The 18,292-nt window shown below is 44.0% G+C and overlaps 1 protein-coding gene across 1 annotated transcript in view; it reads right to left on the bottom strand.

The window, feature by feature from the left end:
* Positions 1–18,292, bottom strand: part of LOC116967311 (deleted in malignant brain tumors 1 protein-like) — a gene marked incomplete at its 3' end in the record, with an annotated part of 76,323 nt that overhangs the window by 25,237 nt on the left and 32,794 nt on the right. The gene's annotated exons all lie outside the window — the stretch shown is intronic.

Consider the following 18,292-nt stretch of genomic DNA (forward strand, 5'->3'; position numbering starts at 1 on the left):
ACACACAGACACACACATGGACACACGCATAGACACACACATAGACACACACTACTGTGTTTGTATTGCTTTACATTTCAATCCAATTGAATGTCTAATTCTATTCAGTTTATCTGCAGCGAAGAGCTCTCCGTAGTCTGCAATTACAGCTCAGTGCTGCCCTCCAATGGGCAGTTGTACTTTAGCAGTTTGATTCACATCCAGCTGAAACCGAACCATTTAAAACACCACTTTCCATGTACCCACAATATCCACCTGGATAGATAGCTACAATAATCCAGCGGGAATTCCTCTATAGCAGAGGCAGAAATGCTAGAGGCAAATAAACTGAAATCTGTAGGAGACACAGTGAAGCCTAATGTTTACAGTGGAGGAGGGTCAGGGCGGTGAGTACTTAAATCGGGCACGGGGCTTGCTTTCACAGAGGCCCGGGACCGTTGGAGACAGTGGAGGAGGGTCAGGGCTTTTACCAAATCCCGTAACGTTCCACACTCCATAGGGAGGGTTTCTGGTGGAAGCCGCTGATTGGCGGAAGCAGACTAGAGGAAGCAGCTGGTTGGGTGCAACATCAGGTTAGCATTTCTGCTTTCTGGCTAAAGGTACAGTGCTTTAGTAAAGGTACAGTGAGCTAAGGGTACAGTGGGCTAAAGGTACAGTGAGCTAAGGGTACAGTGGGCTAAAGGTACAGTGCTTTAGTAAAGGTACAGTGCGCCAAGGGTACAGTGGACTAAAGGTACAGTGAGCTAAGGGTACAGTGGGCTAAGGGTACAGTGGGCTAAAGGTACAGTGCTTTTTGTTTATATAATAAAGGTGCAGTTTAAAGGTCAAGAGGGAGCAGCGGTTTGTGTCAGATACCTGCTGATTTCTCCCAGCAGTTTCTATTGGATTATACTGGTATCGGATCCAGGGTAAGGCGAGAGAATGACAGTCAGAGCAGTGTACTGTTCTGGATGTCAGATGTGGGAGGTCATGGTGGCGGATGGCCCTCCAGACGTCCACATCTGCACCAGGTGCAGAGAGATGGGGCTCCTAAGGGACCGTATTAGGTTACTGGAGCAGCAGCTCAATGACCTCTGTCTGGTCAGGGAGAGTGACGAGGTCATAGAGGGGAGTTATAGGGAGGTGGTCACTCCAAAACCACGGGAGAGAGACATGTGGGTCACGCTAAGGAAGGGGAAGGGGCAGAGGCAGGAACGAGGGAGTACTCCAATGTCGGTACACCTTGCAAATAAGTACTCCTGTTTGAGTACGGATGAGGATGACAGCCTACCCAGGGGTAGCAACAGCGGACGGGCCTCCAGGACAGAGACCGGCCCTGTTGCTCCGAAAGGTAGGGAAAAAAAGAAGAGGGCAATAGTAATTGGGGACTCTATAGTTAGGGGGTCGGATAGGCGTTTCTGTGGACGCAGTCGGGAGACCAGGATGGTGGTCTGCCTCCCTGGTGCCAAGGTCTCGGACGTGTCTCAACGCATCCAAGATATCCTGAAATCGGAGGGAGAGGAGCCTGAGGTAGTGGTACATATTGGTACAAATGACATAGGTAAAAAAAGTGAAGAGGTCCTGAAGGGAGGATTTAGGGAGTTGGGAGGAGAGTTAAGGAAAAGGACCAAAAAGGTAACAATCTCAGGATTACTGCCTGTACCACGCGACAGTGAGAGTAGGAATGGAGCGAGGTGGAGGATAAACTGCGTGGCTGAAAGACTGGTGCAGAGGGCAGGGATTCAAGTTTCTGGATCATTGGGACTTCTTTTGGGGAAGGTGGGACCTGTACAGAAAGGATGGGTTGCATTTGAACCCGAGGGGGACCAATATCCTGGCGGGGAAATTTGCAAAGGTCACTGGGGAGACTTTAAACTAGAATGGTTGGGGCGAGGGACTCAAATAGAGAAAGCTAGTAGACAGAATGGGAGGCAGGAAGCAGAAAAGGGAAGCACTCGGACACAAGAGGAGAAAGAAAAAAAAGGAAATAAACAGAGAAGAAGAGACGGGGGGTTTCTTAAATGTGCATATTTTAATGCTAGGAGCATTGTAAGAAAGGTGGATGAGCTTAGAGTCTGGATAGACACCTGGAAGTATGATGTTGTGGCGATCAGTGAAACATGGTTGCAGGAGGGCTGTGATTGGAAACTAAATATTCCAGGATTTCGTTGCTTCAGGTGTGATAGAATTGGAGGGGCAAGAGGTGGAGGTGTTGCATTGCTAGTCAGGGAAGATATTACAGCAGTGCTTTGGCAGGATAGATTGGAGGGCTCATCTAGGGAGGCTATTTGGGTGGAACTGAGAAGTGGGAAAGGTGTAGCAACACTTATAGGGGTGTATTATAGACCGCCAAATGGGGAACGAGAATTGGAAGAGCAAATATGTAAGGAGATAGCAGATATTAGTAGTAAGCACAAGGTAGTGATTGTGGGAGATTTCAACTTTCCACACATAGACTGGGAAACACATTCTGTAAATGGGCTGGATGGTTTGGAGTTTGTAAAATGTGTGCAGGATAGTTTTTTGCAGCAATACATAGAGGTACCTACTAGAGGAGGGGCAGTGCTGGACCTCCTGTTAGGAAATGAGACGGGACAGGTGGCGGAGGTATGCGTTGGGGAGCACTTCGGGTCCAGTGATCACAATACCATTAGTTTCAATATAATTATGGAGAAGGTCAGAACTGGACCTAGGGTTGAGATTTTTGATTGGAGAAAGGCTAACTTTGATGAGATGCGAGATGATTTAAAAGGAGTGGACTGGGACATTTTGTTTTATGGGAAAGATGTAGAAGAGAAATGGTGGACATTTAAAGGGGAAATTTTAAGAGTACAGAATCTTTATGTTCCTGTTCGGTTGAAAGGAAACAGTAAAAATTGGAAAGAGCCCTGGTTTTCAAGGGAAATTGGACATCTTGTTCGGAAAAAGAGGGAGATCTACAATAATTATAGGCAGCATGAAGTAAATGAGGTGCTTGTGGAGTATAAGGAATGTAAAAAGAATCTTAAGAAAGAAATTAGAAAAGCTAAAAGAAGATATGAGGTTGCTTTGGCAAGTAAGGTGAAAGTAAATCCAAAGGGTTTCTACAGCTATATTAATAGCAAAAGGATAACGAGGGATAAAATTGGTCCATTGGAGAAACAGAGTGGGCAGCTATCTGCAGAGCCAAAAGAGATGGGGGAGATATTGAACAATTTCTTTTCTTCGGTATTCACCAAGGAGAAGGATATTGAATTATGTGAGGTAAGGGAAACGAGTAGAGTAGTTATGGATACTATGAGTTTCAAAGTAAAAGAAGTACTGACACTTTTGAAAAATATAAAAGTGGATAAGTCTCCAGGTCCTGACAGGATATTCCCTAGGACATTGAGGGAAGTTAGTGTAGAAATAGCCGGGGCTATGACAGAAATATTTCAAATGTCATTAGAAACGGGAATAGTCCCCGAGGATTGGCGTACTGCGCATGTTGTTCCATTGTTTAAAAAGGGTTCTAAGAGTAAACCTAGCAATTATAGACCTGTTAGTTTGACTTCAGTGGTGGGCAAATTAATGGAAAAGATACTTAGAGATAATATATATAAGCATCTGGATAAACAGGGTCTGATTAGGAACAGTCAACATGGATTTGTGCCTGGAAGGTCATGTTTGACTAATCTTCTTGAATTTTTTGAAGAGGTTACTAGGGAAATTGACGAGGGTAAAGCAGTGGATGTTGTCTATATGGACTTTAGTAAGGCCTTTGACAAGGTTCCTCATGGAAGGTTGGTTAAGAAGGTTAAACTGTTGGGTATAAATGCAGGAATAGCAAGATGGATTCAGCAGTGGCTGAATGGGAGAAGCCAGAGGGTAATGGTGGATGGCTGTTTGTCGGGTTGGAGGCAGGTGACTAGTGGGGTGCCTCAGGGATCTGTGTTGGGTCCTTTGTTGTTTGTCATGTACATCAATGATCTGGATGAAGGGGTGGTAAATTGGATTAGTAAGTATGCAGATGATACCAAGATAGGGGGTGTTGTGGATAATGAAGAGGATTTCCAAAGTCTACAGAGTGATTTAGGCCATTTGGAAAAATGGGCTGAAAGATGGCAGATGGAGTTTAATGCTGATAAATGTGAGGTGTTACACCTTGGCAGGACAAATCAAAATAGGACGTACATGATAAATGGTAGGGAATTGAAGAATACAGTTGAACAGAGGGATCTGGGAATAACCGTGCATAGTTCCTTGAAGGTGGAATCTCATATAGATAGGGTGGTAAAGAAAGCTTTTGGTATGCTAGCCTTTATAAATCAGAGCATTGAGTATAGAAGCTGGGATGTAATGTTAAAATTGTACAAGGCATTGGTGAGACCAAATCTGGAGTATGGTGTACAATTTTGGTCGCCCAATTATAGGAAGGATGTCAACAAAATAGAGAGAGTACAGAGGAGATTTACTAGAATGTTGCCTGGGTTTCAACAACTAAGTTACAGAGATAGGTTGAATAAGTTAGGCCTTTATTCTCTGGAGCGCAGAAGGTTAAGGGGGGACTTGATAGACGTCTTTAAAATGATGAGAGGGATAGACAGAGTTGACGTGATCAAGCTTTTCCCTTTGAGAATAGGGAAGATTCAAACAAGAGGACATGACTTCAGAATTAAGGGACAGAAGTTTAGGGGTAACATGAGGGGGAACTTCTTTACTCAGAGAGTGGTAGCGGTGTGGAATGAGCTTCCAGTGGAAGTGGTGGCGGCAGGTTCGTTGGTATCATTTAAAAATAAATTGGATAGGCATATGGATGAGAAGGGAATGGAGGGTTATGGTATGAGTGCAGGCAGGTGGGACTAAGGGAAAAAAGTTGTTCGGCACGGACTTGTAGGGCCGAGATGGCCTGTTTCCGTGCTGTAATTGTTATATGGTTATATGGTTTACATATTATAAACTGAGGATAATTCAGATAAGTTTTAATGTTATTCATGTCGTTGGAGCAGAATATCCAGTCTACTCATCCATTCAATAATTTAGTTTAGTTTAGTATAGAGATACAGCGCGGAAACAGGCCCTGTGGTCAGGATTGATACCCAACTTCACAAAATGAACAACTACCAACGCAGAGCTAAAATGAGCTGGGTGTTGTGTTTGTGTACTAGTTTATAATAGTTCACAATGCACTTGCATAATCATCTGACACTGTATAAAATCATGAGAGGAAAAGATCAGGTATATCGAGTAGATGGCCCAGAGTAGGCGAATCTAAGACCAGGGGACAAAGGTTTAAGGTGAAGGGGAAAAGATTTAATAGGAATCTGAGGGGTAATATTTTCACACAGTGTATGGAACAAGCTGCCAGAAGAGGTAGTTGAGGCTGGGACTATCCCAGCGTTAAAGAAACAGTGAGACAGGTACATGGATAGGACAGGTTTGGAGGGATATGGACCAAACGCAGGATTCTATTTCTTGTCCTCTTTTTGCCTCCCTGATTATCTTCTTAAGTGTACCCCCACACTTCTTATACTCGAGGAGGGATTTTCTGCTTAACTATGACGTACGCCTCATTTTTCCTAGTCAGATCCTCAACATCTCTCGCCAACCTCTCTCGATTCTCTTAAACTTGCCATCCTTAGTTGTAAATAGATTACCCCAATCCACGCATGTAGGTCCCAGCCTCATGCCACCAAGATCAGCGCTTCCCCATTTTCAGATTTTACCTTGCACCAGTCATATCCTTCTCCATAACAACTTTAACATTAATACAATTATGCTCACTGCTCCAAGGTGCTTCCATACTGACATTTCAGTCACATGTCCTATTTTTTTCACAAATAGGAGGTCCAATGTTGCGCCCCTGTAGTAACACCATCTACATATTGATGAAGAAAACTTTCTTGGACAGATTTAATAACTTATACCCCGTCCAACCCCTTTAAGTCACTAGAGACCCAGTCAATATAAGAGGTTAAAATAGTAAGATTAAACGAGAACTTACCAGTTTGAAGTTTGATCTGTATTTTATGAGGAGTTACGATGAGGGATTACGTGAAGAACCCGCTCAGTGCGCAGGCGCGGCATACTTCCAAGCAGCGGTGTGGAATCACAGATAGACACAGTTATTTGAAGTAAACATAGTAAAGATAAGGAGACATCAATTTATTAGTTTGATCCATATAATGAGGGTGGGAGCGGAGGGCACGTAATCCCTCATCGTAACTCCTCATAAAATACAGATCAAACTTCAAACTGGTAAGTTCTCGTTTAATCTTACTATTTTACTTCGGAGTCACGTGAGTGACTACGTGAAGATTTCAAAGCTCTGTGATTTCAAACCGTGTAACAGTTTCATTTCACTCACTGCCGAAGTTCTTGAGGGAGGAAGTGTTATCGTAATCAACCAATGAGTCTATTTGTAGAAAAACACAATGGTATTTTTTAAACAATAACAACAAAGAATTAAGTTGCTCCCCTGGGCTTAAATTAAATATTTGCAGTTCGTAAATCTTTACTGCAAATAAACCAGGTTTTGCCAACGGCTTATTATAAAATTTCTGAACGGTCTTTCCCCCCCCCCCCCCCCCCCCACCATCCTGCTGTAGCCAGGATGTGGTCTATAGGCATGTCCATTCTTTCGCCGTCGACATGGATGCTGCCCTGGTGGAATAAAATGTGTACATGTTAGTGTTTATCCCAGCAGTTTCTAGCACCTGCTTGAGCCATCTCGCAATGGTTTGGCTCGTCACCCGACCATAAGGTTTTTGTGACTGACCTACAAGGCTTTTCATCTCCCTCGAATATTTTGGTTGTGTCTATGTAGGATAGTAGGTGGGTCATGGCACATAACCGTGGTTCTGGTGGGTAAGCCACGACTGGATTAGGTGTTCCTGGTCTGCTCTGTTTGATCAATCGCTGGATAACGACAGATCTGGTCTGGAGCTGTGATCATGTTGTCCAGTCGCAATAGGTGTAGTGACTGGACCCTCTGAGCGGATACAAGTGCCATCAACATGAGCGTCTTTAGTGTAGCTTGCTCGAGGCCGAGGGATCTGGCTGGTGGCCATTCCCTGAGATATGTCAGGACCACACTGATATCCCAAATATGGGTATACCTGGGCTTAGGGCTTGATATTGTAAATGCCCTTCATCAGTTTTAAAACCAGTGGATGGGATCCAATCGCCTGTTGTCCTGGCGCTGGTTTGAGATAAGCAGAAAGAGCACTCTGCGCTGTGTTGATGGCACTGTAGCTGATCCCTACATCGTGGGGTAGATAGGCCAGGAACTCCAGTATGTTGGTGGCTGTGGCTGTTGCGTATGTTGTCCCTGTTTCCTGGCAGTACTTCTCCCTTTTTTTGATGCTGGTTAAGTACTGCCTCTTGGTGGATGTTCGAAGGGATGCCGACATGGTGGTGATGGTTTGTTTGGACAATCCCAGTTCCAGGTAAGGTCTGTTCAAACTTGCAACCCAGGCATTTAATTTTCTCATGGCATGGGTGTTTAGCTTACCTGGTAGGTAAGTAGCTGATAGCCAAATATGTCTTTCGACACACCATTGCCAAATCATGTTGACCAATTTGTCGCATGATAATGATTTTATGCCACCCATATGGTTAATATAGCCATCACCGTAGTACTTATCAATTTGTAACCGAACATGCAAGTGCTGCATATTAGATACATATGCTTTTAAACGATAAAAGGCGCCCAACATCTCTAGATAGTTAATGCCCAGTGTAAGTAGTAATGATGACTCTAGGTTAGTCCATCTACCACCTGTGCTGGATATGGAGTTAGTCGCTCCCCAGCCTTGAGCACTGGCATCTGTTTGAATAACTAAAGTAGGGTTAGTGATAACAATAGGGCTGAAACTATGCCAAATGTTTTCTGCCCACCACTGTAGCTCTGATATTGCTTCAGTGGGTAATTTCATGACACGATCATAGTGACCTGTATGTCGTTTTATTGCCTGTACCTTTGCTCTTTGTAAATTTTTGATAGTGCAAAGGTCCGAATTGTGTAGCCGGAAATGCTGCTACCATTTCCCCAATTACTCTTGCTACTTGTCGAATAGTTGGTCGCTCGTTGACCATTAAATTGTTGCATGATTGTGCTAATTCAACCATTTTTGCCTTTGGCAAGGTACCAGTCATATGGACTGAGTTAATTGTGAAGCCCAGGTAGTCCATGATAGTGGATGGCTTCAACTTAGGTTTATCTGGATGTAGTACAAACCCCAGAGTTTCGAGGAGCTGTTTTGTAGCTGATACTGCTGCCACAGCCAATTCCATTGTTTTCCCTACTATCAGAATATCATCCAGATATGCCATGACAATATGTTTTTGTTTTCTTAGTATTGCCATGGCTGGGTTCAATATTTTGGTGAATAATCTTGGGGCTGAAGTTAGCCCATATGGCTATGCTTTGTACCATCCAGATACATTTTAGGTATCTGTGATGATCCTTGTATATGGGTACTAGATAGTAAGCATCTTTAAGATCAATGCTTGCCATGGAGTGTCCTTTGGAATTCAGTTGTTTGGCAGTAACAAATGTCTCAATTTTGAAATATAACCATATAACCATATACCCATATAACAATTACAGCACGGAAACAGGCCATCTCGGCCCTACAAGTCCGTGCCGAACAATTTTTTTCCCTTAGTCCCACCTGCCAGCACTCATACCATAACCCTCCATTCCCTTCTCATCCATATGCCTATCCAATTTATTCTTAAATGTATATACTTAACAAATTTGTTTAGTGATGTTAAGTCAATGATGATGCGACAGCCACCATCTTTTTTGGTTTTAGTAAATATATTCGATACAAATTCCAAAGGTTCATGTTTGGTCTTTTCGATTACCCCCTTTGTGATTAGTCTCACCAGTTCAGCTTGTCCCTCACGTCTCTTTGACGGAGGGAGAAATACACTTTGGGGCCAATGTTGAACTGGCGGCGTTTTTTCTGACATGAATTGTATTTTATATCCACTAATGCTGTTGAGTATATACTTGTCACTCGTGACCATACCCCATGCTTCTTTAAACAAGTGTAATCTCCCCCCTGTTAATAAAGCACCCTTATTCTCTATATGCTGGTAGGAACCAGACCCACCTACTTCCATGGTTATTGGCGATTCTGTTTCTTCATTTTCCTGAAGGTTCTGTTCTGACGTGCTGGCGATGTTGAGGGGAGGCGCATTTTCCAGAGGGTCCGCTGCGGGCCCTGATCTAAAAAGATCTTTGGGGATAATGTGCGGACCCCAAGCGTTCACCAGTCCCATATTGCGGACGTCAACTGGTGGATGCCGTGGGGTGCTGCCGCTTGGGTATCGGAGGTCTTGGTTTGCTCGTCCCGGGGCCTGCCCTCATTAGGCCGAAGGTCTTTGATGCTTCCTCCATCTCCTTCAGTTTTTTATTGAGATCTTTCCCAAATAGCAGCGCGTCCGTCTCCGCAGCTGGGGCTTTACACAAGCCAGTAAATTTGGGATTGAGGGCAGGTTTTATGATTTCCCTCCGGAGATTGTTGATCTCAAATTGTGTGGTACACATTAATGCCAACACATCCTGCTGGCAGGTATCCATCTCCGTGGTCTCCACGGAACGAGCAAAGGTTGTGATGGCCGACGTCAGGAGCCTTAGGATCCGCTGTAGCTTGAGTACTTGGGGCCGGATGTGTGACCCCACATGCCCCCAGATTTGGCTGTTGACATTTTTTACTTTGAGGGCCTCACAGTTTTCTGGTGCTGTGTGTTGTTTCAGCACCTCAGCGAGCACCTTTTCCAGTAATGGTTTATTGGATAGATGGTTGATGCTGGCCGCCATTCTTGGTTCCAGCGGTGCTCCAGCCGTGGGGTTGCTACAAAGCGGTCCATCACACCCAACAGCTCTTCCTGTTCCTGCACCCCTGGCATACTCCCGAATTCGTCCGCCTGCCCCTGTTCCAGACCAGCCCAGCCCTGGTCACCAATGCTAGCCTCCAGTAATGAGGGAAAAGAGGGCAGTGCATGAAACACTGTGGAGAGGGTGCCTGACCTCCCTCCGCGAGAGCACTCTTTCTGCGCATCTCGCTGGAGCTGCTCCAATAGCTGTTGGATACAGCTCCTGTTGCACTGCTGGCGTAATGCCGCGCCTGCGCACTGAGCGGGTTCTTCACGTAGTCACTCACGTGACTCCGAAGTAAAATCTCCCATTAAAGCTACTCTATTATTTTACAGCAACTTAAAATCTCCCAAAACACCTGATCCTCCAATTCGCGCTGACGAGGGGAGGGGGAGGGGGGGTGGGGCTATAACACAGCCCTATCAATGTGATAATTCCTTTCCTATTTGTAAGTTCTGCCCACGTACCTGTCTGCGTAGTACCCCAGAATAGTATCTCTGGTTATGTACTCATTCTTCAAGAAGGCAAATCCTCCCATCTGTCTTCCCTTACTTGCTCTTCTATCGCCCGTGTAGCTTCTCAACATTGAAATATTGAGCTGGTAGTCTTGCCCTTCTCTCAGCCATATTTCTGTGATGAAAGTAATATCACAGTCCCTAAGGCAAACCATGCCCTGGGTTTAATGCCTATAGCATTGTGATAAATATACAGCAAACCACCGTGCTTTCTCCTCGCATCCCCCCCCCCCCCCCCTCCGCACACACACAGTGCAGGTGAGTCCCTTGCCTCTTACAGGTTCAACAAGATATCCCAATGATCCAGAATCCGCAGGCCACACCTCCTACATCAACTCCTCAAGAACGCTTTCATTTAAACTATCCTTACAATCCAGTCCTCAGTAGCATGAGGCACATGGAATACTCCTGAGATATCTCAGTGTCTCTGATCATGCCAGACTTAGCACAGACATGCACAGACATGCACAGACATACATAGATTCAGATTCAATTTTAATTGTCATTGTCAGTGTACAATACAGAGACAACGAAATGCATTTAACATCTCCCTGGAAGAGCGACATAGCAAATGATTTGAATAAATAATAATAAGTGTCCGGGGGGGGGGGGGGGTATTTGGCAGTCACCGAGGTACGTTGTTGAGTAGAGTGACAGCCGCCGGACAGACACACACACGCAGACACACAAATAGACACACACATAGACACACAGGCTAGCACACACATAGACACACAGGCAGACACACACCTAGACACACAGGCAAACATACATGCAGACATACAAGCAAACACACATGCAGATATACAGGCACACACACACGCAGGCACACACATAGACACGCACATAGACACACACATAGACACACACATAGACGCACACATAGACGCACACATAGACGCACACATAGACACACACACAGACACACACATAGACATACACTACTGTGTTTATATTGCTCTACATTTCAATCCAATTGAATGTCTAATTCTATTCAGTTTATCTGCAGCGAAGAGCTCTCTGTGGTCTGCCATTACAGCTCCGACCTGCCCTCTCATGGGCAGTTGTACTTTAGCAGTTTGATTTACATCCAGCTGAAACCGAACCATTTAAAACACCACTTTCCATTTCCCCACAATATCCACCTCGATAGATAGCTACAATAATCCTGTGGAAATTCCTCTGTTGTAGAGGCAGACATGCTAGGAATCTGTAGGAAACACAGTGGAGCCTAATGTTTACATATTATAAACTGAGGATAACTCAGTTTTAATGTTATTCATGTGTATGTCGTTGGAGCAGAATATCGAGGCTACTCAGTCATTGAATAATTTAGTTTAGTTTAGTATAGAGATACTGCGCGGAAACAGATCCTTCGGTCCACCAAGTCAGTGCTGACCAGTGTTCCCCCCACATTAACACTCTCCAACACACACTGGTTACAATTTACAATTTTACCGAAGCCAATTAACCTACAAACCTGTACGTCTTTGGAGTGCGAGAGGAAACCAGAGCACACGGAGAAAACCCACACAGGTCACGGGGAGAATGTACAAACTCCATTTAGACAGTACCTGTGGTCAGGATTGATACCCGACTTCACAAAATGAACAAGTAACAACGCAGAGCTAAAATGAGCTGGGTGTTGTGTTTGTGTACTAGTTCATAATAGTTCATTATGCACTTGCATAATCATCTGACACTGTGTAAAATCATGATAGGAAAAGATCAGGTATATCGAGTAGATGGTCCAGAGTAGGTGAATCTAGGATCCAGAGGCCAAAGGTTTAAGGAGAAGGGGAAAAGATTTAATAGGAATCTGAGGGGTAACATTTTCACACATTGGGTGTATGGAACAAGCTGCCAGAAGAGGTAGTTGAGGCTGGGACTATCCCAGCGCTTAAGTAACAGTGAGACAGTTACATGGATAGGACAGGTTTGGAGGGAAATGGACCAAACGCAGGCTTCTATTTCTTGTGTTTAAGAAGGAACTGCAGATGCTGGAAAATGCCGCTGAGTTTCTCCAGCTTTTTTGTGTACCTTCTATTTCTTATCCTCTTTTTGCCTCCCATATTATTTTCTTAAGTGTACCCCCCACACTTCTTATACCCGAGGAGGGATTTTCTGCTTCACTATGACGTACGCCTCCTTTTTTCTAGTCAGATCCTCAACATCTCTCGCCAACCTCTCTCGATTCTCTTGCCATCCTTTGTTGTAAACAGATTACCCCAATCCACCCATGTAGGTCCCAGCCTCATGCCACTAACATCAGCGCTACCCCATTTTCAGATTTTAACTTGCACCAGTCCTATACTTCTCCATAACAACTTTAACATTAATACAATTATGCTCACTGCTCCAGGGTGCTTCCATACTGACATTTCAGTCACATGTCCTATTTTTTTCACAAAGAGGAGGTCCAATGTTGCGCCCCTCTAGTAACACCATCTACATATTGATTAAGAAAACTTTCTTGGACAGATTTAATAACTTATTCCCCGTCCAACCCCTTTAAGTCACGAGAGACCCAGTCAATATAAGAGGTTAAAATCTCCCATTAAAGCTACTCTATTATTTTACAGCAAATTAAAATCTCCCTCTACAGCTGATCCTCCAATTCGCGCTGACTATGTGAGGGGGAGGTCTATAACACAGCCCTATCAATGTGATAATTCCTTTCCTATTTCTAAGTTCTGCCCATGTACCTGTCTGCGTAGTACCCCAGAATAGTATCTCTGGTTATGTACTCATTCTTCAAGAAGGCAAATCCTCCCATCTGTCTTCCCTTCCTTGATGTTCTTTCGCCCATGTAGCTTCTCAACATTGAAATATTGAGCTGGCAGTCTTGCCCTTCTCTCAGCCATATATCTGTGATGAAAGTAATATCACAGTCCTTAAGGCAAACCATGCCCTGGGTTCAATGCCTATAGCATTGAGATAAATATACAGCAAACCACCGTTCTTTCTCCTCGCACCCCCCCCCCCCCCCCCCCCCCCCCCCCTCCGCACACACACAGTGGACGTGAGACCCTTGCATCTTACAGGTTCAACAAGATATCCCAATGATCCAGAATACGCAGGCCACACCTCCTGCATCAACTCCTCAAGAACGCTTTCATCTAAACTATCATTACATTCCAGCCAGTAGCACGAGGCACATGGAATACTCCTGAGATTACCAATATTAAAGTCGTGCTTTTTAACTTCTTTCTGATCCTCGTATATTCACTCTGCAGGACCTCCGTCTTCTTCCTACTTACGGCGTTGGTATTTCTGGTACTACAACCACCTCTGGCTACTCACCATCCTCCCTAAGAATGTTCTGCAACCGCGGCGGGATATCCTGGACTCTTGCACCACGGAAACAAAAATACACGTTTGAGTTCCTTTTGCGAATACAGAAACTTCTCGCTAGACCCCACTATCACTATCTCCCATCAATGTAGCCCCGTCTGAACACACAAACCAGCTGCGCGTCAGAGCCGGACTCAGTGTCTCAGAAATTACTGCTGCTGCTTTCTCTTGCGCAGTCATCCACCACAACACTACCCATAATGTGTTTTCATGGGAAATGGCCACTCTCTGCCTGGTCGCTTTACCATTCCAGGTAGTCACCCGTCTATGTTCTGCCTGCGCCTCAGGTGACCACCTAACTCCTACGTGTGGCTGTCACATTTTTTCAATAGGGTGATTTCACGAAAGGTCACTGGAGCGTAGATCCGCACCCACGTGACCGAAAATTTTAACTGGGGGACAAGCGTCACTTCCGGTACATGTTAGTGAATGGGAAAACACGCACTTTCACACCCGTTAAAAACATCGAAAACGGCCAGGTTTTGAGCTGCAATTTACTGAGCCAGTCGGGGTGACCGTGAGGCACAGCTACCTAAATTTACAGTTTAAAAAAAAAGATAGAAACTAAGGTAAATACAAGAGGGAGCTGAAGGGGCAAAATAAGCGGAAGTTGATAGCGGACATTTTTCGTGGAGATTTAAAGATCCAAAATATCGGGAATTATCGCGTTTGCTCTCTGCATTTCATCAAAAGTAAGGCATTATTGGCTTTGTTATCTTTATTCATTTGTTAGATGAAAAGTATTAAAAGTTAGAAATCCTTCAGTAAAATTGCAAAATCGCCCATGGTTCTCGGGTGGGTTTTAACATGCAAAATGAAAACGCTTCTGAAGCTCCATTCACCATTTAAATATCCGTGAATCATAAATGCGTCTTGAAATAAATTTTACTCAGATGCAAGCTAAGGAATGGTATAAATGTCAGCTGTTCATTTGACAAAATCAGGACATTTAATTATTAGCCAAAAAATGTCCTGATTTTGTCAAATGAACAGCTGACAATTATACCATTCCTTAGCTTGCATCTGAGTAAAATTTATTTCAAGACGCATTTATGATTCACGGATATTTAAATGGTGAATGGAGCTTCAGAAGCGTTTTCATTTTGCATGTTAAAACCCACCCGAGAACCATGGGCGATTTTGCAATTTTACTGAAGGATTTCTAACTTTTAATACTTTTCATCTAACAAATGAATAAAGATAACAAAGCCAATAATGCCTTACTTTTGATGAAATGCAGCGAGCAAACGCGATAATTCCCGATATTTTGGATCTTTAAATCTCCACGAAAATGTCCGCTATCAACTTCCGCTTATTTTGCCCCTTCAGCTCCCTCTTGTATTTACCTTAGTTTCTATCTTTTTTTTTAACTGTAAATTTAGGTAGCTGTGCCTCACGGTCACCCCGACTGGCTCAGTAAATTGCAGCTCAAAACCTGGCCGTTTTCGATGTTTTTAACGGGTGTGAAAGTGCGTGTTTTCCCATTCACTAACATGTACCGGAAGTGACGCTTGTCCCCCAGTTAAAATTTTCGGTCACGTGGGTGCGCATCTACGCTCCAATGACCTTTCGTGAAATCAGATGTTTCTGTCTTTATTTACACCGTGTATTATTCGATTAATAACACTATGAACGTACTTTCAGAAACCACCAACGAATTCCTCGGATTCATCTCATGCAAAATCTACATAGAACTTGCAAAAGGCAAAGGTGAACGTCATAAATACGCGTCTATCGTCTTCTGTGGTCACATTGGCAATCCGCACATTTCAGTAGCTGCCTCATAACTTCACGACAAGACACAACCAGAAGAGGGCGCTCTAGGGCCTTCAAACGTTTTGGACCAAGCAGGAAGGTGAATTAAGGTGTGCGCATTGATAACCAATTGATTACTTATCAATGACTTTTAAATCTCATGAGATTTCATCTTTCGAATAATCTCCTTTATTAAAATAGTTCTTTTTCGAACATAACACAAAAAACATGGAACAATGAAACACAAAACTGACCGGTCGGCCCACACATTCTGTGCCAAAACATGATGCCAGGCCAAACTCTGTTCTGCCTGCACATAACCCATATTACACCATTCCCCGCATATCCATGTACCCATCAGAAAAGCACTTCACCGCCACTATCGTATTTGCCTCCACCACCACATACGGCAGCCCGTTCCAAGCTCATCATCCTCCGTGTAAAAAATACTCCTCCCTTAAAAACTGCCTCTTTCATCTTCTAACTATGTCCTCAAGTCTTTGACATTTCCGCAGTGAGGAAAAGTATCGGACGCTCCACCCTATCTAAGCCTCACATAGATTTGCCTAACATACGATCACAAACAACAGAGCGGTGTGTGGACAACAGATGGTGAGAAACTTGTGGGGAGATATTCAACTTGAGCAGGGACTTTCATGGAGAAAATGTGAAACTGGTCCCAGTGGGAGATGAACAAACAGATGAAACAGATGTGGGGTGATTCCTAAAAAATCCAGAGGGGAGGTGAGATTTTCTTCACACCCAGGGAGCACTATGTTCTGGAATTTGCTCACTGATAGTCCTGTGCATTGATAATTAACAAAGGCTCTCGAAAGAGCATTATCTACATGTTAATTTGATATAATGAAACAAATTGAAATATGGTCCAGCTGAGGCACAGGTGAGAGACGGCAGAGAACCGGGGGGTGTGGGGGAGAATGGGGAGGGAGTGGTAGTTACTTAAAATAGGAAAATTCAATGTTCATACCGCTGGGTTGGAAGCTAGCCAAGCGAATATGTCGGTTGTTCGTTCAGTTTGCATGACGCCTCACTCTGGCTATGGAGGAGGACCAGGACAGAAATGTTCATGTGGGAACGCGAAGGAGGTTAAAATGGTTAGTCACCGGGAGATCCAGTAGGCCTTGGAGGATTGAGAGCAGTTGTCTGGAAAACGGTGGGCGAGACTCTGCTTGGTAAAGTTGGTGTACAGGAGATGGCATCAAGAACACCGGATGCAGTAGGTGAGGTTAGAGGAGGTGCACTTGAACATCTGTATCTTCTGGGAGGACTGATGGGGTCCCTGGATGAAGGCAAGCGAGGAGATATAGGCACAGGTATTGCATCTCCTGCGGTTGCAGCAGAACGTACTTGGAGAGGGGCAGGTTTGGGTGGGATGGGAGTGTGAATGAAGGTTATGTGGAGGGAGAGGTCTCTGCGACCAGCAAAATGGAGTGGAAATGGGATGATGTAACTGTGGAGAGAACGCATTGGAGGTGACGGAAATGTCGATGATGCGTTGGTTGCGGAGGCTGGTGGGGAGAAAGGTGAGAATCATGGGAACTCTAACCTGGTTCCATCTGGAGGAAGAGGAGACGAGAGCAGAAATACGGACTACGAAGGAGACGCCGATGAGGAATCCATCTTTGACAGCACGGGGAGGGGGGGGGGAGGTGTGGACAATTACCACATCTCGGATGCCCTAGAATGGAAAGGCTCATCTTGGGAGCAGATGCGACTGAGACGGAGGAATTGAGAGCAGGAGATAGCGTCTTTGAAAGTGGTAGAGTGGGAGGAAATGTGGAATAGATTACTGTGGTAGTCAGCAGGTTTGCAGAACACATACGTTTGGCCTTATTTTACTTTGTTTTCTCTCCCTATATGACCACTTGGTTACCGATTTCATGATTTCCCAATTACCCTCTTGATGCCTATTTCCATGTACTTACTGATGAGAATTGGATTTTGCAAATTCAAAGTAAATCTTATAATCTGACTTATTATCCAATGTACATTGATCACCCTAGTCTTGAAAGGAAGTTTCCCGCTCATTATTAAGCTTTCACAATTAGACTTATGTTCTGCAATGTCTAGCCTGTGTCTTTAGCTCACATCTTGAGACCACGGGCAATCAACGTGGTGCTTTGTTTTAGTGTCTATGGGATGTGTATGTATGCTCGGACAAAATATGAACACATTAATATCGAAATCCACCTGAAGTATTTATTATGCTTGTTCAATTCTTACATTGAGCGAGATTGAAACAGTTCATTACGAACACCAAAGCAAGGTAAAGCATGATAAGAACAAAGTAACATTCATTTTAACCTGCACAATCTTAAGCATTTACATGGAATGTATAAAAAGGCTTACAAATTCAAATTAACACATGTTTATTGATTAGGAAAAAAAAGATCTTTCTTCCAGAAGAAGAATGACGATTAAATATGTTTTTCTACACCTGTCCAGAGAGCAGAGAACATGTTTTCTTCCAAGGTTTAGGGCAAAAAAATCAAACCAAATGGTTTAAAATCAACTCAAAGATTCTGCTTGTGATAAGTTGGCGAGTGATATCAATGCTGTGGAGACCTGCTTGTCGGTCTTGCAAGAAGGTTGAAAGGCACGGGCTGTCTGATGAAACGCCCAGCATTTTCCATGATTTCAAGACAGGCTTTGGAAACAAGGTATCATGCTAGATTCACCTGGGAAAGAAAACAAAGCAAATATTATTGGGCCAGCTAAAATCAAGATTTAATATGAATAAAAAAAATATTTTAGTAATATTCGAGTCATGGAGTCATACAGCCCTGAAACTGGATAATTGACTCAACTCGTCAATTCCAAC

Source organism: Amblyraja radiata, chromosome 39 (assembly GCF_010909765.2).
Source record: "Amblyraja radiata isolate CabotCenter1 chromosome 39, sAmbRad1.1.pri, whole genome shotgun sequence".
NCBI classification, from domain to species: domain Eukaryota; kingdom Metazoa; phylum Chordata; class Chondrichthyes; order Rajiformes; family Rajidae; genus Amblyraja; species Amblyraja radiata.